Genomic DNA, 23498 nt, shown 5'->3' on the forward strand with positions numbered 1-23498 from the left:
AAAAGGTAAGTAACAGTTGAAGAAAGCTGTAAAAAGGGGAGATAAGTTTGTTTTTCTAATACATCATTTTTATTGATTTTTCAATGATAACAACTTCACTTTCACATATATGTAAATATTAAAATTAACAGAGAACCGTTGATTAATGATAAAACAGCTGTAACAGTTATAAGTCCATTCATCACGTATATTTACACAGAGCAAGACTTTATTACTGCCTTTAGCTTCTCTATAATCTCCAGTTTTACATTTTATATGTCCCATCAAATGTCCAGTTGACCTTATAGGTTTCTGTTTTTTTTTTTCAAATTCCAGTAGAACTGAGTCACAGGATTGCAACTTTTTGGCTTTCTCTCCATCACATTCATTTTATAATAATATTCTATTTGTCTTATCAGTTTTAGATATCCTGTGAGTAAAAGTCTCTCTCTGGTAGCATATTCTAACTTTAATCTGGTAGTAAGCTGTTCTATTTCCCAACCTAGTTCATCTGTTTTTCTTCCCAGCCCTAGGGCTTCCTGTGTTCATGTTATGGGCTTATGAAAAAATTCTACACATCCCTGTATCACTTGTTGCCATCTCTGTTGTACCCTCTGATATTCCCAAAATATACTTATCATTCCTGCCTCATTTGTTCCACACCTCCAACCCTTTATTTTGCATCTCCCCTTAATGCTTTATTTTATTTGATGTGTTATACCATAAGTGTACTATTTTCATATGTGTTATTCCCTATTGTATGTTTTCCTTAACTAGTCATATAATTTGAAGCTGAGTTCTTGTTTTCACTTCTAAGCTGTCTGATATCTTTATATATTGATCTTCTTCCTTTTTCACACTGCCATGCGTTTTTACTGAGCCACCCTGTTATTTCCTTCCAACATAAAATTACTGTACCTTAAGAAAGTTTTTATTACTGTACTGAATGTTTCAAAATGTTCATCTCTAACTTGGAATTGGTTTTGTAGTTTATAATACATTAACCTTTTTACCTCTAATTCTATATTGTTATTTAGACTGCCCAGCAAAACTTATTGCTTCCTTCTAGTTATCCTTACTTCCTCGTATCCCATTCATATTTGTTAATGTGCTCCACTTTTAATCTCTAGCTGGTCCAAAATCATCTTATATATGGATGATTTCCATGTCATTTCTCCTAGGTACTTCAGTCCTGTCTCCCAATTCCATCTTAAGGTTTACCAGAAAGTTTGTCCACATTTTAGATGTCATGCTCTCCTCATGAAGTCTAATCCATTGTACTCATTGTTATGAGTCTGATTATGTGTATTGTACCAGGAGAGATCATGGTCTGAATAGCCTTTATCTTACTTACCATGAAATATGTTCTGTTGCTACCTTTACTTAACAATGCATTTATCTTTTTGTATAAATTCTCTAGATTTCTTATAACTGTCCCTTCATATGTGTTTCCTACTTTTAATCCAAGGTAAGTGGGGTATTCTCTTTTCTTTATGTATTTTATTGTCCCTCCTCTTTTACCTTATCCTACTCTAATCAGGATTGTTTTATGATGGTTTAATTCTAACCCTGTTGCTTTTTGACAATGCAGTGTGCAACATAAAGGATAATGATGCCAAATACACCATGCATTGCCACTTTCCATCACCCTACACAGTGCACTGCTTTTATTGTGTGGTAAAAAATGCTGACACACTGGTACCCAGGGCCAGCCTTATGAAGTAGAGAACTACGCAACCACCTAGGGCTCCATGCAGTCATGTTTGTAGGAGTTCTCTTTCCCTATGTATTATTTATTTTTAGAGTAATCTTTTCACTCTAAAATTAAATAAATACATAAAGCACCCTTACAAGGGAGAAAGAAAAATGCACTCATGGAACAACGATCACTCCAGTGGGATGGTTCTCCAGTTAACTACTTAACGTTACCTTAAACATTCTGAGGTCACAGTGGTACAGACCTCATAATGTTCAAATGTAGTAGTAAAGCATCTGAAATTGTTTTTTTTTTTTATTGTTTTCTTTTAGTATTTGAACAACAAGGGACAGAGGTACTGCAGGGACATTCTGAGGAAGAAAATAATATGGTGCTGATAAGACAGATGTTATTATCAATTTTACAATAATGCTGGTAGACTGATCAACCAGATATGTTGGGCAATACTTATTTTGTGTGGAGAGCTGAGATGAAAGGAAGGGTGTAGTGAGAGAAGTGTCATTACTGTAAAATGATGCTGGCAGTCATCAACCAGATAATTTTTACAATATTCTTCTGGCTTTCTGTTTTGTGAGGGGCATCTTAGAGTGCATTTTTTTAAAGAGTGGCAAATTATTTGTGTAGCCTGTGAAGGCATACATCTCAACCTCTTAGTAAGAAATCTTGACAAAGCCAAAAATAATTGGGGGATCAAAGACTCAAAAATAGGGACAGATTTTAAATAGCATTTGTCTTCAGTTTATTGTGAAGGGGTGTTTGGTCAGCTTTAAGTATTAAAACTTGGATACAAGCTCTTTATTCCTTGAAATAAAAAAAAAGTTTGATTTTATTTCTATTCTGCATGCATGATTTTTGTGCAGGTCATTATTGTAGCAAAAGATTGGAAAAAAGTTCTAAAATGCACATCAGAGTATCCATAACTCCATGGCTTCTGGATGCTCATCAACGTCCAGCTTACTTTAGTTATTACTGGATAGTCCTGGTCAGTTAAGATGTTATTTCCACTGCAATTATTACAGTATAGTCTTGGTTAGCTAAGATATGCTGAAAGAATGCAAGAAAAAACAAAGTTGAAGAGTAAAACTAAATTTCTTTCTTTTTCATGGTTTCTATTCAGTCAATTACTGGATGAAAAGAGTTGTTTCATAAAACTCTAAAATGCACCCCAGAGCACCTAGAATCCACATGGCTTCTGGGGGCAACTCCAGTCTTAATAAATTCTTTCCTCCGCAGTTATCAGGATGCAGTTTTGCTTGAATGAGTAACTGCAGGAAAAAGCTACTGAACAGTAAGACAATCTGTGTGATAAAGTAGGGGGGGGGGGATAACTGTATAGAGTGAGTAGGCCAGGATGGGTTGGTGGGGGGGTGCCCTATGGTTCCAGTTTGCCTAAGGCTGGCTCTGCTTGTACTACCTTGCTTATATGGAACCCCCACCACTTTTCAGAGACTAATGGATAAACTATTAAATCCTCATTCCTGTTATGTTCTTCTATAAATAGATAATGGGCTCATCCGTTCAGAGGACAAGGAGATTCACTTTCCAAAAGCGAAAGCCAAGTTACAATCTACAAGTCAGGCAGGCTTGACTGTGAGTGCTAATAAAGGGCACCTTACAGGAAGATGGGTGTTAAGATATAACTAGATAAAATAAGGGAAATATAAAGCTGGCAACATCTTCTATTAAAAGGCAGGTGAATGTTCTTCTAATTTTCAACTAATGTCTACTGTTTGACAAATCTCACAAAAGGAAAATTAAACTACGATGGTCCCTGGAAGAATAGGGAACATTTAATAAGCCAAATATATGTTATCTATTTAACAAATGTCAATAAATAAATAAATAAATTATGTTCAGAGCCAGAGGTAGTGACTTCCAGTAGCATAGCAAGGGTGGAGTGAAGGAGGCAGCAAGGTATTATGGGGGAATAATCAAGAGTTCCTTCCTTCTCTTTTTGTTTCATGCAGTGAGCCAACTGAAGAGCTGGGGGAGGTAGATCTGTACCTGGACAGTAAAAGCTGAAGTACTTTTTTTCTTCACTTCAAAAGCTAAGGGAACCGTGGATTCAGTACCAATTGGTACAAAAGGAGGGGCATTATTTTGGGGGCTGCACCAAATACTGTGTACAAAAGCATATATTGAGAAAACACTTCTACATGCCTATCTCTGATGCAAGGTAAGGGCAACCTAGTGTGGTAAGCCAAAATTTAAGCAATACTGACAAAATATAGTCACTTACAGAGAGTGAAAAATAGATCTCTAAAACGCTATTTATTAATTAGGTACTTTAGAGCAGTTATTGATTGTGCTACAATGGCTAAACAATCAACAAGATAGTAGTAACATGATATGCCACCGGGTGCAGCCCCCCAGCCTTTACAGTGCATAACATCCTGTGGGCTGGGTTTAACTCATATGAATGCTGATGGCTTGTCAAGGTCCCAAAACCTATTCATTTAAGTCAAAAACTAATGTTTAATGGTTTGTGTTGGGATAGGTGTAATTGTGACATCTTGTGTGTTCTGAAAGGGTAGTATGTTTTTAAAGGTTTTTGGAATGTAGTTTAAAATTCTCACATCTCTTCAGTCAGGAAATTATTTATATTAGCTAGGTAATTTGTACTTAGTGCTTGTATAAAAGGCTGTTGCCTGAAAGAAGCAAACAAGGAAGGGTTGTTAAGGGTCCAGCATGCAATGAAATAGGGACTTAACCCAAAAGTCAAAATAAATTGAGTTTGACAGCCCAGTTGGTGCTTACTGTGGATATGTCCTGAGATTAGCTGAAGAGAAGGCCTGACAGGACCCACAGCTGTTATTTCAAGGTGAACAGTCTGTGCATAGGGATAATGTTTTGAAATGCAGACATGGACTATGAAATAATGTAAAAAAAAGTAAAATTCACAATGTGTGAATGCTATTGCAAACGGAGTTGGCTATTTTTTTCAGTTTCTTATCTCTCTCTCTCTCTTTTTTAAGAATAAACCTGGGTTTTAATGAACTTGTGCCTTCAGTGTGTTTTATTTAATCATTTCTAGGGTCATACTGTACTAGAAAAAGGCAACATTCTGAAAAGCAGTAACTTCACTATGAAAGGGGGTATTTCCAGTATTTTGTAAAACTCTCTTTGGTCATCTGTGCTTAATAAAAGTACAACCAAGAAGTGGGTTTTGAAGCTGTACTCTACCAATAATTCAAACATATTGTTAGTAGGTTGGACTAATTCTAAACATGCACACATGCACACACACACACACACACACACACACACACACACACACATATATATATATATATATATATATATATATATATGGATTCCATACACTAGGTCGAAGGTTCACTACTTCGAAATAGTGTATCGAATGCACACTGCAGCGAAAGTGCACGTATGCGAAGTTCAGTACAACGAACGGGAGTTGTACTGAACTTCTGTGCAGTACTCACAGACCTTAGGGTTAGGGCATGGTTTGGGTAATCCCCTTACCATGACCTGTGCCCTAACCCTATGGTCCGTGACGACTGCAGCGCAGTGAAGGACATAGCAATGTCCTCCACTATGGTGTGATAGTCACAAACCTTAGGGTTAGAGCATGGGTTAGGGTAAGAGGATAGCTTACTAACTATCCCCTTATCCTAACCCATGCCGTAACCCAATGGTCCATGAGTATCGTACCATAGTGGAGGACATAGCTTATTTTTTGATGTCCTGCACTGTGCTGCAGTACTTTGGGTGAAGTGCACTTTTACGGAAGTTCACTTTCGTTAAAGTGAACTTTCTCTTAAGTGAGGCTTCCTATTACAAGTTTGAAGTTGTGAACTTTCGTTCTTGTAATAGGAATCCATATATATATATATATATATATATATATATATATATATATATATATATATATATATAGATCTAGCTATACACACACACACACACACACATATATATATATATATATATATGTGTGTGTATGTATATATATATATATATATATATATATATATATATATATATACAGTGACCCACACATGCACGTACACACACAGACACACAGACACACACACACACACACACACACACACACACACACACACACACACACACACACACACACACGCGCGCACATGCACTCTGTGTAGTTGTTCTATAGCAAAGACTGTAGCTGCATGGCACTGAGTTGTATAGCTAGAGTCTGCTCAGTTATCAGATAATTGCTTTCTCTGTTGAAATGAATGGGAACAGTGCAGAAGTTGTGTCGCATGAGTGTTGATTGAACCCATTTTACACAACTTCTACTTTGCAAATATTGCAGTGATGGGCAAAGGCAAGGCCTAATTTGCATACGCTATGCTCTTGACTTCTCATCTCACTTGCACATTGCAGTACAGCACAATGTTATATGAATAGCTTAGGTTTACATGCTTTGCAAGTTCATGCAATTTGGCCATTTTGTGATATGCAAATATTTATGTATACTGACCTCCTAGTCTCTCTTTAGTCCTGACAATTTTGTTTTTTAATTTTTATAAAATATTACCAGACATTTCTCTAGCAGAGCGAGGTGTGGTTACACTGACCTGTCCAAATTTTCTGTAGTCTCAGAGATCCACAAAAAAGGTAAATGTTTATTCTATTGAATATAATTATATGGCATAGTTTAACCTCACTGTATTTGCAACTTATGCCCAAAAATGCTAAAAGTGAAGAAATTATATGCACAGATTTCTGTATTACAAAAAATAAATAAATAAATAAATGCTTCTAAATGGATATACCCCCAAATTTTAGTTATTTTTATTCTGAGTCATGCAAGATGTCTGTATCCTCTTAAGCATGAACCATGTGATCTCAGTAGGTTAGAAGTGCCAAAATGTAGACGAATATTCTATTAGCCTGCTCTGTGCCATTCACTTTCAACAGGTACAGACAAATGAGACAAATAGTGCTTCAGCTGCCATGTAGGAACACTGCAGCATAATTGGCCTCGTAACCACAGCCTTTTGTAGGCAAGGTGAGCACAAAATTGCCCTGTCATTACATAACAATAAATGGTTTCACTCATTCATCAGCTTTTGAGCACATTATTGAAAAGTACTCTTTCCATGAAACGGAACTGTATCTCCTTCCATAATAGGAAATTGTTCTGTATTTGTGTGCCAAAACTGTTGTAGTGTGCAATGAAAGCACATAAGCTGGAGTTTACAAACTTTGGCTTGTAGGCCGAGATGTTTTTGGCGTGTGTGTGTAAACATTACAGTGTCCCACTGAATCTGAGTAATTGATCCCAAATGTTGCCTGACAGTTGGATTTTAAAGCCGACACTTCACATACTTAACCAAGCACTGCTGAACTTCTTGGCAGGGTTCTGTTTACCACGAGTCAGCAGTCTTTAAATCTCATTATATGTACTTTCTACGCCTGTTTAAAAGCAGCTTTGTATTCTAAATAAAGTGGTATGTATGTCATGCAAAATGTGTATTTTCTTTGTTAATGAAAATTAAAACACACATTTTAATAACTTCTAAATGTATTGTGCCCTTTGCCACATCATAGATTATATTTTAAATGCAGTGAAGCCTTGAGTGCATAATTAATCTTTCATGACTGTAGCAAAATGATTAATGTAAAGTAATTTTCTTCAAGGCATTTTCTTTTTCTTTCTTTCTTTCCTATTTTTTCTTTCTTTCTTTCTTTCTTTTACATATATGCATGCATGTTTCAGTCTATGACCTGAATTACACACATGTACACCTGATCCAGTTTATGACCTGAATTACATACATGTACTCATTTTTCAGTCTATGATCTCTAAATTGACCTGAATTACAAATGCACTCATGTTTCAGTATATGACCTGAATAACATGCATGCACACATTTCAATGCATTATCTGAATTACACACATGTATATACATAGATACATTCACACATGTATGCACACACACACGTATATACATAGATATGCTCACACACACACAAATGTATATATATGTATATATATATATATATATATATATATATATATATATATATATATATATATATATATATTATATGGGTCTCGGTCTATTCACTGAAAGCAAATTTCACTGAAAGTCAAATGACTGTCCACAAATCACGGAAAGCTCAATTCACTGAAAACACAATTCACTGAAACACATTTCACTGAAAGTTATATATGGCCTTTAACCCACTGTAGTGCAACTCTGGAGTTAGTATATATAGTAAGAGGGGGTGTGGGGGGCACTCACATAGTTTGGATATATATTATGTTCAGAAAAGAGTAACTTATTGGAATTGCAAGTATCCATGTATATAGTTTTATTTTATTTTATTTAACATTTGTTGACCGGGAAAGTCCGACTAGGTTCCACAGAGCCTGTTTTCAGCGGAGGCCCAGGGAGAAATGCTCCAGATGCATGTCTTTGGAATGTGGAAGGAAACTGGAGTACCCGGAGAAAACCCACGCGAACACAGGGAGAACATGCAAACTCCACACAGAAGGCACCCCAGCCGAGAATCGAACCAGAGAACCTCTTGCTGTGAGGTGACAACGTTAACCGCTGCACCACTGCGCACACACACACACACACACACACACACACACACACACACACACACACACACACACACACACACACACACACACACACACACACACACACACACACACACACACACACACACACACACACACACACACACACACACGTGCACACGCGCACACGCGCACACACACACACACACACACACACACACACACACACACACAAACACACAATTTTGTATCATTCTGTTATGTAAAACTGTGAGTGTGAATTTATTTTCAATAATCTCTTTTTTAGACTTTCTTTGCTGTTCATTGTCATATACCAGGAAATTTTCAATAGCTACATAAAATGTAACCTAAGCAGGAGAGACTTGAATTAAAACATTTTTCAAAGGAAAGCCACACCGGGATGAATCTTTTACTACCACCAATACTATATACTATACTATAGTGTAAGTATTTAAGATGTAAAACATTATGCCTGGTGTTGGGGATAAGTCCCTCAACTATTTATGTTGTTCTAGTGGATCATCAGGCAGTTTTAAATTATTCTTTTAATGCTCATCAAAAGCATAATTTACTCTGCATTCTTGACCACCACCCCAGCACACTATCTCAACTTCACAGCATATAAAGCATCATCTATTGGGGTTTATCACATTTCCCAAGTATTCTCAAATCCCATCCATTTATGTACTAAATATATTTCTAATAACTAAAGTACACAAGAGAAGCACAGTAATTGTTGTAAGACAATACTTTTAAATGTGATAATTCCCTTAATTGTTTTCATTCTATGTGATTTATACTTAACAGATCTTAACTTTGACCTGTCGGTGTCTCATTCCAATAACTTACATTCACACTTTCTGTTATGAAGCCACAGCCTCCAGGATGCAAACTGCAGGTCCACGTAACCCTACATGCAGGTTCAGAGAATTTCTCTACAAAGAAAAAGCAGATTGCAAATTAGTTTTAACTCTCTTCTTGCTGACATTTTGCTCTTCAGAAAGTGATATGTCAGTCAGAAGTCAAAGCCTTTGTTTGTCCCTCCCTTTCCTTCAGTCCCACAATACTATCATCATTTGGTATATTCATGATTAATTCTCACAAATAAATCTATTTAATAACAATGGACTTAATGAGCAACAATAATAAGCTGTTCATTCTCTTCAGCTCAGCATCTATCACTGTGTCACGTGTAAACAACACATTACGTTTGATAGTGTTTAACCATTGCATGATATCCCTATTTACACCCTTTTCTGTCATATTCTTTCATAACTTTTACTATTCCAGGCATTCAGAAATCTTCTGCTGATCCAGACCAATGCTATAACCATTTGCCCTCTCTTTGGCCATATGCATCCTACACATTATATCCACTATTTCAACCTCACAAATGATATGAGATGGATTGCAGAAAACTTTTCATTTTTTCTCTAATTCTTTTGAATATACCTAGAATATATAAAGGTATTTTATCTTACTGTCTTCAAATATTGAGATGTTTTAAATTACAATGTATTAATACACTTCATAGATATCTATTACCCCTGTCTGTTAATGTTTTATACTATACTATTTCTGTTTGTAATACATACATTTTCATCTGGGTCATGGCTAAAAGGGTCTCAGGACCTGTTCACATGTGTGTCAGTAAATGACATATCCCAAATCACAGCAAGTAAGACTATACACACTCGAGTATCCTGACCATTCAAATAAGAATCAATAAAACATATTTTCAGTATTTTCTAACCATCCCTATTTTCTAGCCATCCCTAAGCAAGTTAAACATCCTCTAACTGTTTAAATTAGTACTGATATATTTTGCTGGCTAAAAATAACTCTAGATACATTTAAATATATAAATCAATTTGGCGTTTTGAAATAAATGACATAATCTTAGCCAAAACACAGCCAAATAATTCATAATATCATTTAAATAATTCCTGCCAGTGCCATGGCAGAGAGAGAGATAAAACCATAACTATGACCCAAGCAACCCAGGTTCAATTAGTGACTAAGGTGTCTGAAGCACAGACAGGGAGGGACTGACCTGCCTATCCTGGTGTGGGGCATTTGTCCCTCTCCAAAAGAAGACATGGTCCTTAGAAAGGATTAGCCCTCAGGTGCACTATACAAATGTGGGACAGCAGGGAGAAACAAGATTAGACCATTAAATAAAAAATCCCCCCCGGCAAAAATTGTTAGCACCATGACTCTCCAGGATGCATGCAGAGATTCATGCTGGCCCTAGCCTTGAGTCAGAGAAAGTCCAGACAATGTATAGACGAACTGTGACAGCCAAAATATATGCACCAAACTGGGGGTAACAGTTATATAGTTCATTAGTTGTGCCACGTTTGGTGTTTTCTACTGCATCGGGAAAATGTACACTTTCACATACCTGAGAATATTTATACAATAAAGCCACAAATGTATTGTCTATTCCACCACATCCTTGAATTAAATTTCCATTACTGTTCACAGTTCTCTTAGTCCTTTTACTCTACTACATTCTTATGACCTTATCTTCCATAACAAAAGTACAATCTGCAGTCTTAATAGCTTACATTAAAAACTCTGTCATTCTTCTATTTGAAATGTTTACCATGTCTTCAGTTCTACTCAAAGTGTTCTACAAAGTCTTTACATGAAAAAATAATTATATCTCTCCTAATACATTAACCAATAAGTTCCCATGGTTTTTACATCCATTCAAAGTTTTTCTACAAACAATTCTATCTGATGAATTGTTTTATTCATTAACCAAGATTTAAAAGTCTTTTAACTATTTTCTGTTATTGAAACATAATGTCCATTTCATATAATTATCTTCAAAGTCATCCAGAAAAGCTTAATAATTTGCATCTACCTAAAATGATCCACTTAATGAGCCATTTCTTCAGACCGCACTTAAAATCCCAATTATCCAAAATGGTTCTCCAAATATTTTGTGTTGCCTTAACCTTATTTTTTATCAGAAAAGATATTGGTGTAGCTATGCTTATGGAAGCATAATCATACCGTGGTGTGTCTTCAATCCTAGCTTTCCTTTTGCAAATTTAGATGAAACAAACAAAACAGTTATTTATAGATAAGTGTTTCAAGTGAATAATTGCAAAGTGTTCTATACCTTTCCCGCAATTCCTCCGAACAATATCCCTTGGACATACCTTTAAATTAAATGTGTATTATAAATGTTGTCAATACCATGTTGTTTCAGTATATCATAGCTGAAATCCTATTAAACCATATCAACAGGAATACACAGAAAAGGTCCTACTAATTCAGAAGTTCCCATTATTTTAGCCTTAGTCCATCCATAAAGTGATGCATTTATCAGATCTGCAGAGAAAGTGATATTGGATTAAGGGCAAAGAGAAGTAAAGTGAAGAGGAAGGAAGAAAGCCTGACCCACTCCTTTATTCTGTTCTTTGAAATACAATATACAGACTGATGAAATTGTGCTCAGGTAGTATTACCTAGCTCCTCAAAGAACTTTAAACGTGTTTATAAATAAAAAGGTACTTTCTGGTAATTGAGTCAAAGGCAATAAATGTATCTAATAAACAAAATTCTGTACTATCTCCTACATTTCATTAGTTAGTCTGAAAGGTTAATGTACTTGCTTCCAAACTATAGTTGACAGTAGTTTTTTCTTTCTGAGGAATGAATACAAATTGATTCAGATTAATAACATCCAGGAAAATCTAGGAAGTAATTATTCGCCAGCTTTGCAGAGATCTTGACGTCATAGTTTATCAAATCTATAGATGTAATATCCAAGCACATCCACCCTTTGCTCAAATAGATTAAACTTGATAACCCCCGCCCCTAGTACAGACAAATTTAACTCATAGTTATTTATCTCTGTAGAGACAGCATCATATTCCCACTGAAACACATCTATAACCTGTGTACTATTATCTAGAAAAATGCCATTTTAAAACCTTTCCCTAAGAAACCCCATCCTGCCAATCTCTCAGATTTGTTTCTGTCCATTTCTATTCTCTGTACCCTAGGAAAGATTCTGAAAAAATGCTTTACTCAATACATCAAGAAATACCATCTTCCCAATCAAAAGCCACGTGGCTTTTATCTTGTCACATCCACAGCAGTCCGGACTCTCAGCAACAGTATTCTTCTTGTAATTAGCAAAGGTCTAGTTGCTGAAGCCATTTTTATTTAATTTACTAGGATCTTTGACCTTGTTGATCATTTAGTTCTCCTAGACTCTCACTAAAATAGGCATTAGTGATGACACACTGACTTGGTTCAAAAACTATCTCTCTAACTGACACTTCTCAGTGAATTTCAGTTCATCATCTTCTCCTTCAGTTCCCCTAAAAAAAGGTATCTCCAAAGAATCTGTTCTGGCTTCTCTCATCTTTTCTGTGTACATTAACAAACTCCCTTTTGACTTTTCCCATCTTCTCCTGCTTTACTATGATGACATGGACGTATTCTGCTCCACTCATTCTGTCTCTTCACTTGAACTTGAACTTCAGGCTGAATTTCATGTTCTTATTAAATGAGTAAATGCTAAACAGTTGCTGCTTAACTCCTCTAAAACAAAAATAAATAATTTTTGGAACTAGGCAAAATTTACTTCTATTGCTAGACCTCTAGATCATCTGAGTAACTCTATTGAAAATGTCACTTCATTCAAATACCTACATATTTGGTTGCACTCCTTCCCGCATTTCCATCTCCACCCAAACTACACTAATAAAAATAATCTTTCTCTCTCTCTCTTTCCCATTCTCAACTAAAAGGATCTCCCCTTTTCTATCCAGACCGTGTAGGAGTGCTATAGGTAAAGGTATTTTATTGACTCATCTATAATATTGTCTTCCTAATTGTTGCAAACTCTAAAATAAATGCATCCAATATTCAATCCATCTCAAACACCCTATGCATATTCATCAGTCTCTTACCAAGAAATGACACCACTGCAAGACCACTGAAAGCTAACTGGCTACCTGTGAAGCAATCTGGTGACTTTCTACTTGCCTCGCAACTATTTAAACTTATCAAGAATGAGACTTTCTCTCTCTCTCTCCATTAGCTTTCCAGACTATTCAAAGATGCGCCAACATGCAAACTTAGAAATCTTAACTACTCAAGTCCTCCCCTCTACTCCCCAACCACTGCATAGACCATGCTTTCTCAGTCCTTGGTCCCAAATTCTGGGAATCTTGCCCTTCTTTTCTTAAAGATCATTGATCTTACCCGATTTTCTAATCAGAAATAAAAGCACATTACAAAATTCTAGGAAAATACAACTGCTGTTTCTCTTGTCCTATAATCCCTGCCTACCTGTCTTTCTTCTATGAACCATTCTCTTACTTTGCTTTTCATTGTGGTTCTTTCAGCAATACCAACTCTGATTTCTACTCTGTATATAATACACATGTACATTGTATTTTGTCAGTCAGTCTGTATATAATGTCATGAACCTACTGCCTATATAACCTCAAGCGACTGTAATATTCACTTGGTATATAATATATGTATATATTGCATTTTGTCATTCACTCTGTATATAATATCATGTATCTATTTATTTATTTATTTATTTATTTATTTGCAGTTGGTTTACCAGGATAGTCCATTGGGCCAAAAGAACCCGTTTTCAATGGAGTCCTGGGGAGAAAAGCTCCAATACAGACAAAAATTAGGTGCATACAAATATAAACATCTATTGTGTTTTTCCCAAGCGGATACTGAAATAGATCCAGTGAGATCAGTGCTCTACCCCAGTTAATAAATTTAAAATAACTAACAAAGTTTTCACTTTGTTTGGGGGTCTTTTTTTCAAGTTTGGGGTTGTAATTAGCCTGAAAGAGAAAAAATAATAGTTTATCTCTGGAGTTGGAGCAGCTAGAAGCTGGACCAGCTGCAACAAGTAAAGCGTTAAATAAAATGACAGCTTCTTATAAAATTCAACATTATGCATCAGCACTTGGAACATTATTTTTGGTTAAATCCAAACAAGAAAAAAAAAATGCTTTGAATGGAATCTAAATTTATTTGAACTTTTGGAAAGGAGTTATCAGGGAATCCACTTTTTTAGAAAGTCAAAAGCTCCCTTTCTGAAGGAGGAAGTAATTAGTTAAATAGTTTCCCATAATAACAGGGGAAATTATCATCAGTTTCAGAAGAATTTGTAATTATATTCTGGTCAGATAGAAAAAGTAGGGCTATAATTAATTTTATTGTCTCTAGATATGACCCCCCCAGAAAAGAACCTTCCTCCTATTCAGCTCCCAAGTATATCTTTCTTTGATTAGTTTAAACCAGCTGATTGCATTGTTCATTCACACTACATTTAATTTTGTTCTAAAAGATATCCTTAAGTCTGATTAATACTTGGACATGGTAGCCAAATCTTTATGTCACATCAAACCTATTGCCATCTAATGCATGCTTGCTTAATTCTTTGTCCAACTCCCAAGACAGCATTAGACACAGAAACTGGTACTGACTAAATGTTTTCCAAATATTCAGGAATGCCAATCATTTGCAGGCTATGTCACTTGGTATAGGCCTCTAAATCCAACAATTTATCTGGAAGATCTGCAATTTGTTGTAACACTGTTTTGGTGAGCTAGCTGATTAACAACCATCTTAATGTTGTCTCTTCAGTTTGATTTTGTTTGCAAATTCTGAATTTGAAAATCTTGAGCTGTCATGATAACATTCAAATTTTGCAGTCCTTGCCCCATTTTTGTACAGATTGTGCAACTAAGTTCAATGTCTCCAGCTTGCATAAAATAATAACTGTCTAGTGCAACATTTCAGTAGTTCTACAGGTAGTATATCACAAAGATGGAACGTAGAAAAGAAGATCATTAAAGTAGAAGTTAAAAAATAGAAGTTGAAGTTATGGAGTACCTGCAAAGTGAAGGATTTGATGTAGAAGATATAACACAGCAGGATGGAGTGAGTCCCCAAAAGCAGGGAGAAATAGGGAGATCAGGAAACGTGAAGAAGAAATATGGACATGGGAAAGAAAAAGAAATGTAATATTTTGTAATATTTATGCAAAGGAGAAAGTAAAGCTAACCAATACAAAAAGAGCAGCACCAAAGATATTTGAAGAGAAATACAGGCAAGGGAATCCAGGCATGGAAAACTTTACAATACAAAAAAATAAGAAGACAAAGAGGAAAAGTAGAAAAGGAGATTAGTAATGGAGAATTTAAAGAGATAGAAACTGAGGTTATGGAGTACCTGCAAAGTGAATGATTTAGTGTAGGAAATGTAATTCAGAAAGCACCACAAAAGGATAGAGTAATGAATATCCAAATTAAGGGGAAACCAGTGGAACAGAAAACAAGTGGTCAGGTGCCATATGAAGATAATTTGGAGCCTTTCACAGGAAACCAGTATAAACGTTCACTTGAAGCTAGACAGCAAGGGAAGGAACAGGAAACTGTGGAAACTCTGATGCAGTCAATGTTGAGGAGTGATAGGTCAGTGAGTTCCCATATAATAGAGCAACGGATGGCGCAGGACAGAATTGATAAGAATGTGTCACAGGAAGATGCTATAGAACCTTCTATAGGATGCCTGCAGGAACTGGAAAACAATGGATGTACCCTCAGATTGGAAGAAAATGAGCTAAGAGACAAATTGCTTGATTTAATAGACATGGACAGATATATCAAGATCAATGAAAGAAATAGACTGCAGAAGGTTAATAAAACCCAAAAAGTCAGAAGTCTGATAATACAAATGAACACAGTAATTAGGACTGTTCATAGAGATCCATGTGATATAAGCTGCGGTGGTGCAGCGGTAGCTTTGTTGCCTCACAGCAAGAGGTTCTCCCATTTGATTCTCGGTGGGAGCACCTTCTGTGTGGAGTCTGCATGTCCTCCCTGTGGTCAAGTGACATTTGAAAGACATGCGTAGAATGGGCGTGCCTTCGTTGAAGGTTGGGCGTTGAGCTGGCACCCTTAAAAAATCTACTGCCAATCTAGCGGACCGGAGTTCCGCTGCGGCGACCCATAACAGGGAAAAGCTGAAAGAAGAAGAACATAGAGATCCATGTAATATAACCGAAGTAAACAGGATATATTCCTGTGCAGTTAAATTAATAACTGATAAAGTTCTACCACAAGAACACAGGGTAGTGAGAGAAAGGAAGGGGAGAAATCAAATACCATCATGAAAATATTGAATAGAGAAAATCATAAAGCAATTAAGACAAGAAGCGTCACTGTTAGAAGACTATAGAAGAGGGAATAGATTATCAAAAATACTAGCAAAGATACATATGATAAAAGCAATGCACAATATTAAAACAGACCAGGATCTATCATGCACTATGGCAAATAATCTAAAAATTTCAGCACAGGTGGAAAAATGTAGAAGACACAAAGATAAACATAAAGGAAACGTGCAAAATAAGCAATTTAATGATCACCCAAAAAAGGTTTTATAGAGAACTGAGAAAAAAGTAAAATTAATTGAAAGACTGCCAAAAAAGAATAAATCGATACAGTTTGGAGAGACCCTAGAGAGGTGGAGATATGCTCTAGAGAGAGGAGAGGAAGGAAGGTCAGCAGGACTAAGACAGAATATATGTGTGTGAATGAGAGGGAGGATAGAGGAATGGTGAGGATGCAGGGAGTAGAGTTGCCAAAGGTGGATGAGTTTAAGTACTTGGGATCAACAGTTCAGAGTAATGGTGAGTGTGGAAGAGAGGTGAAGAAGAGAGTACAGGCAGGGTGGAATGGGTGGAGAAGAGTGTCAGGAGTGATTTGTGACAGATGGGTACCAGTAAGAGTGAAAGGGAAGGTCTACAAGAGGGTAGAGAGGCCAGCTATGTTGTAAGAGTTGGAGATGGTGGCATTGACAAAAAGGCAGGAGTCAGAGCTGGAAGTGGCAGAGTTAAAGATGTTAAGATTTGCACTGGGTGTGACAAGGATGGACAGGATTAGGAATCAGTATATTAGAGGGTCAGCCCAGGTTGGATGAAAAAAGGAAGACCCAAGATAAGGTTTATGGATATTGTGAGAGAGGACATGCAGGTGGTTGGTGTGACAGAGCAAGATGCAGAGGTCAGGAAGAAATGGAAACAGATGATCCACTGTGGCAACACCTAACAGGAACAGCTGAAAGAGAAGACAGTATCTATGAAGATCTTGTGGAACATAACAAAGATGCTAAACGGATAGAAGAAGTAAAAGAAAGAATAAGAAGTTTAAAGGTACAGGATATAAAATGGGATGAAGTAACAGTTAGAGAGACTGAAACAATGTTAAGAAAAGCCTCTAATTGGAAAACCCCAGGCCCAGATGCAGTGCATAATGTCTGGTTAAAAGTATTAACATCTTTGTACGAAGATTTAGCCATGAGTAAGAACTATTTATTTGCGCACCCAGAACAGACACCAACCTGGTTAACAACAGGAAAAACAATGCTCCAACTTAAGAGTGAACCTGCAAGCTACCCTAAAAATTATAGACCAATAACTTGCCTTCCAACGATGTATAAACTATACACGGGAATTGATGCCAACAGAGTTTATAGTCTTTTAGAAGAAAATTCAATTATTTCAGTAGAACAAAAGGGCAATAAAAGAAAGTCATATGGAACAATGGATAATTTGTTGTTAAAGTCATAGTGGAGAACTGCAAAAAGGGGAAGAATCTAAGTATGGCATGGATTGACTACAAAAAAGCATTTGATAGTATCCCTCATTCATGAATTAAAGAGTGCTTAAAAATGTATAAGATAAACCCCACACTGGTCGACTACATTACAGTGACCATGAAACAGTGGCAGACCACTTAGCAATTAAGCATGATAAAGGACAAATTGTTATCCCACTGATAAAAATTCAAAGGGGGATATTCTAGGGTTACTCTCTGTCACCGTTACTATTCTGCCTTGCCCTTAATCCATTAAACTGTTTACTCAGCAGCTTAGGTCATGGTTATAATCTGGCTCCTAGAAAACAACAAAGTGTAAAGACTTCTCACTTTCTCTTTGCTGATTATTTAAAACTGTATAGCTTATCAGATGAGGAACTGAAAGCACAACTGCAAGTTATCAAAACCTTTTCAGATGATATAAAAATGTCATTTAATCTTGATAAATGTGCAAAAGCAACCTTTAAAGCAGGAAAACTGCAATGTCAGGATAACATCAGTTTGGGACAATAATGTGATATAAAAGAACTTGAGGAAGAAGGAGTGTATAAATATTTGGGAATTGATGAAGGATCAACAATAAAACACAAACAAATGTGAATAAAACTTAGTAAAGAATACTTCAGAAGACTTACAGCAATCCTGAAAACGGCACTGACATCTAGGAACAAAATCCAAGCTATAAACCAATTTGCTCTTCCTGTCCTGTCTTACAGTTTTGGAGTGAATGACTGGCCCCAGAATGTGTTGGATAAATTAGATAGGAAAACAAGAAGGATGCTCCATGCTCACGAAATGATTTATAAAAATCAATGCATACCAAGATTATATATTCCCTATTCTGAAGGAGGGATGGGCCTCCTTGAAAATGATTACATGTATAGATTTGCAGTTGTGGGACTCCACATATATCTGCTGACCTCATAAGACCCAAATGTAATGAAAGTTTTGAAACATGAGGAGAATAAATCTAAGATGACTCCTCTGCTTAATCTAGCAGAAGCTTATCAGTGTCAAGCAGGAATGGAAATCAAACCAGATCTAGATAAAAATCAGGCAGAAACTGATTGTGCCAAAAAACAAAAGAAAGAATATAAGGTGAAGGATCAGATGAGAAGGCAGGAAATGTGGAAAGGCATAAATATAGTTGCAAGTATAGAAAACTTCTGGAAGAACCTCATGTTGATCAGGAACGAACACAGGAACGGTTAAGGAAAGACGAATTCAACCCAAGAGATGAAAGGTTAATATTGGCAGCCCAAGATAGTGGTTTGCATACACATTGCTTTATAAAGCTTATTGAACATGTGGGAGAAACAGACAAATGTAGGTTTTGTTAAACCAAATTGGAAACAGTTGCACACTTCGTTGCTGGCTGTGACATATTAATGGCATAAGGACTGTATACAGAAAAGCATAATAATGTGGCAAGACTTGCACTGGGGATTGTGCAAACATTATGGTATTGAAGTGGCTGAAAAACACTGGAAACATAAGCCACAAAGCATCATAGAAAATGAAGAAGTCTACATCACATGGGATCATCCATTACCAACAGTTAAAAAGATAGATGCTAGAAAACCAGATATAGTAGTCAAGAAAAGAAGACAAGTGTAGCATTGATCATTTAAATTGCCACACCGAATAACTACAGCGTCTTGCATACAGAGAGACACAAAGTCATAAAATATCAGGATCTGCAGGCAGAAACGAGAGCAATGTGGAAGAAAGATACCCAGAGAGTAGGAGCAATGGGTCTTATAAAAAATAATTTACAATCGTATTTAGACATGTTACCAGTACATGTAAATCCATATGAATTGCAGAAAGAGTCATTACTAGCCACATTGCAGGTGCTGCAAAGAGGGAAGCAGGACTATTCGACCCCGGACAGTTCGACCCCGGATGATTCAATCCCAGTGCAAGTATATATACTTTCATGTTTAAATTTACATTTATTGCCTATGGGAGTAGTTAGTAGACAGTTTGACCCCAGATGATTTGACCCCAATTGTATAAAAAAAGTTTTTAAAGTTTTATAAATGCATTTTATTGCTTAACATATCAATCATGATTTTTTTCACTGGAATTTAATATGTTATTTAACTTTTTTTATATGTAAATTTTAATTTATTTAACATTTTATTTAATTTGTATATATAATTAATTTAATTAACAACAGTTTTTAACTTAACTTTAAAATCAATATTTAATTGCAAACATTAATATTATTTTAAGTTAACATTAATAATAATATTATATGTATTTCAAATGCAAATGTTTTAAACAGTTATATATTCTCATGGCTTCTTTTTTCCTTGTTTTTTTTTTTTTTTTTTTTTTTTGAGGTAGTCTTTGACATTTTCTCAGTAACTATGTGGATGCATGAGCGGTATATAACATTTTTTCTTATTTATGTCAAAGTATCTGTGGCTTATTTTTTTCTTGCTTTGCCATTTCAGTGGGTTTCAAACCATCTCTGGCTATAGAGGTAATGCTTACTTTCTTTCTTTCTTTTTTTCTTTCCTTCTTTCTGCATTCTTTGGTCTATACTATATGAGTCTAAGTTTGCTGCATTTTTGAAGAAGCTGCATTCAGGTAACATGAAAAAGAGGACAAGAAGAAAATAATATACCATGGAACCATCAAGACACACTCATTCATGTTTTCACTGTCACCTCCACCCTGTTGCATGATCTCTTTTGAAATTAATCAAATTATTATTATTAAATACTGCTTGGACTTTCATATGAGAGGTAAATAGAAAATCAAGTACATATTTTTCTAGTGGTGCAAAGCAAGTACAGAAAACTGTTAGAGTATGCTCCAAGTCATTTGCTTGTTTACAACCATTTATGTTATGTACTTCTTACACACTATTTATTTATTTATTTATTTATTGTTATTAACTAGAATAGTCCACTAGGCACATACGTGCCCATGTTTAATGGAGTCCTGAAAAAAAGCTCCAAATAATAAAACAAGTCAAGATAACAATTAAAGTTTTTTCTTAGATATAAAGCCAAGGTGCAATTGTATACTGTTTCAACAAGACCAGAGATTAAATAGTTTTGTACAGAGATTACAATGTAGATATATTTGTTTATATACAATTGATTAAAGCCATATAAATAATATAGGCAGTAAATATATGCATGTAATAAATGATGCTAGTTATGCTCCTCTGTGCAGACAAGTATGCTGGATATATGGTCCATGTTATTCAAACATGGGATGTCAGCTTTTGTGTTTAATATGACAATGTGCTTTGCTTAATTTTAAAGGACAACAATAGGATTCAATTATTAAATGTTCAACTTATCTGTGTTTTTTCTTCCTATTTAGTGTACCTACTATGAATAAATAACAATACAGCATTTAAAATATTTTAAATCAACTGTTTCTCTCCACTAGAACAGTATCTTACTGTACTGTGGTAGTTTCACTTTCAAAAAAACTTTTAACCCACCCTGAAAAAGCTTGCTGCAGTCTCCAATTGATTGATGTCATCAAAGCCAATGAATACAGGTAGTTTTCTGGCCAATTCCCTTCCCAAACTGACATCAACATGAGTGTCCTAAAAACCCACCCATTCTGTGATGTCACAGCTCCCTGGTCCTTCCCCTACCCATACTGAAAGTAAAGGCTAGAATAAGGAAACAGTATGAGTCAAGTCTCCTGCTGTGAGCGGTCAATCACAGCAGGTAACAGCTTTTTGACAGCTAGGGAAGTTAGGTGTGAAGGAGATGGGAGATAAGTCAAACTAGTAGAATTCAGGCTTCACAAAAGACTTAGGGTTGCCACCTTTTCAAATGGCCAAAATGGGACATTTTTGGTACAAACATTAGATTTTACAGGCCGACACATACCCACGGTCAGTACAAAGGTTAGAACTTAACTTTTTTGCCTAAATAAAAGCTTATTCTTGTAGCATTTTAGTTGCTTGTTCTGTTTCTTATAACATTTAGGTATTTTAGATACATAATAACTGTTTTATGCAACTATTACATAAAATATAGGAAATAATTTTGTCCAAAAATCTCAGGACATTTGCCATTTTTAACATTTTTTGTCTGGACACAACTGCCCAAAGAGGGACTGTCCCTCGCAAAGTGGGACAGGTGGTAACCCTAAAAAGACTGCAATTTAGCCATTCTAAAAAGAAGCAGCAGTAAAAAGCACTTTGAAAGTCTGTTCTGTGGCATTTGCACTGTTTGTGTTTTAAGTAGTCATTGAATGGCATGAAATGTTACTTAAAACTAACTGACTGAAAGACAGCAGTGTATGCATATAAAATCAATGCAGTGACAGGAGCTTTAGGAAGAAAGAGGTCAGCATGATGTGTTTTTATAGACAATACTGCATTGTGGGATACCTAGAGGCAGTGTAAACAATCAGAACTACTTTAAGATGCCAGATCCCATGTGGTCAGACTCAGAAATCATGTATAAAAATATTTAAAAACCTTTAAATAGTCCCAGAATAGTGTTGAAATGTTGGAAGCACCAAACCATGATGGAATATACATGTTTTTTTTAGTCTGTGGGTGCAGTTCTCCTTTAAGTAATGACTTTTATTATTCAAACAGTAGCAGACATTGTGGCCCCTATCCTTCACTGCTTTATACCAAACTGCAAATTAGGCTCCACCGTTGCCCAACAAAATGGTATAATATCCTCCAAATCCAGATAAATAAATCCATTTTAATTCACACTGACATTTTGTTAGCAAACGTGTCAGTATATTTTCACATTGCTACTGATGATTATGCACATCAGTAACCAGGAAATCTAAATATTTTTCAGATCCAGCAGCAAGAAATTTGACAAAACTTAGTCGAAATAAAGGTACCACATCTCAGGTAAACATGATATAGTTAACATCAACAAATCTCAGCTGGTATCTATTAGACCAATCAGATGGCATCCTCAAGTTTGCCTTCAATCATCTCTCCATCCAGAATAATACCCCAGCTTAACATATTTACAAAATAAATGTTTATGCCTTTTCCCTCAGTTCATTATCTAACGTATACATAAACAGAAGCAGCACTGACACTGTCCTTGAGGTACTCACATTTTCACTTCACTCTCCTTGGAAAGCTCACCCACTAAGCATCACTTTTAAGTCCTCCTCTCTAACCACTGTTCCATTCATATTAAAAAAATAATATCCCTACAGCCCTTAGTAACCACCTAGGTGTCAAAAATCAAAATACTGACATCCAAAGCTACATATGCAACAGATCTCCTTATTTTTTGAATAGACAACAATATGTAGAGATGGTATAAATTTCTATGAGAATTTCTTAACTGCAGAACAATGTAGGCAGCCATTTGGAGATTGTCCTCCTCCGGGAAACAAAAGAACCTTTGCATTCACTATCTTTCTCAACTTTTTTATGACAGATGCAAGCCTAACTGGCTTATAATTCCAAGAGCTGCAAAGTCTCTTCTCTTCATCAAGGAAATCTGAATTATACTCATCCACAGTTATATTTCTCCACAGTTGTACTTCTCCACATCTGGACTCCTCCACAGTTATACATCTCCACAGTTAGACTTCTCCACAGTTAGACTCTCCACAGCTG

General features: G+C 35.8%; 1 long non-coding RNA gene across 1 annotated transcript in view; it reads right to left on the minus strand.

Annotated features, from left to right (window-relative positions):
• Window positions 1-23498, minus strand: part of LOC122807247 — a 304108-nt gene that overhangs the window by 47358 nt on the left and 233252 nt on the right. Inside the window, exon 3 of the long non-coding RNA XR_006365607.1 lies at window positions 9093-9178. This is a non-coding gene — a long non-coding RNA (uncharacterized LOC122807247). The remainder of the gene's footprint in view (window positions 1-9092; window positions 9179-23498) is intronic.

This window comes from Protopterus annectens, chromosome 7.part0 (genome assembly GCF_019279795.1).
Source record: "Protopterus annectens isolate FY-2018-M chromosome 7.part0, PAN1.0, whole genome shotgun sequence".
NCBI lineage: Eukaryota > Metazoa > Chordata > Ceratodontiformes > Protopteridae > Protopterus > Protopterus annectens.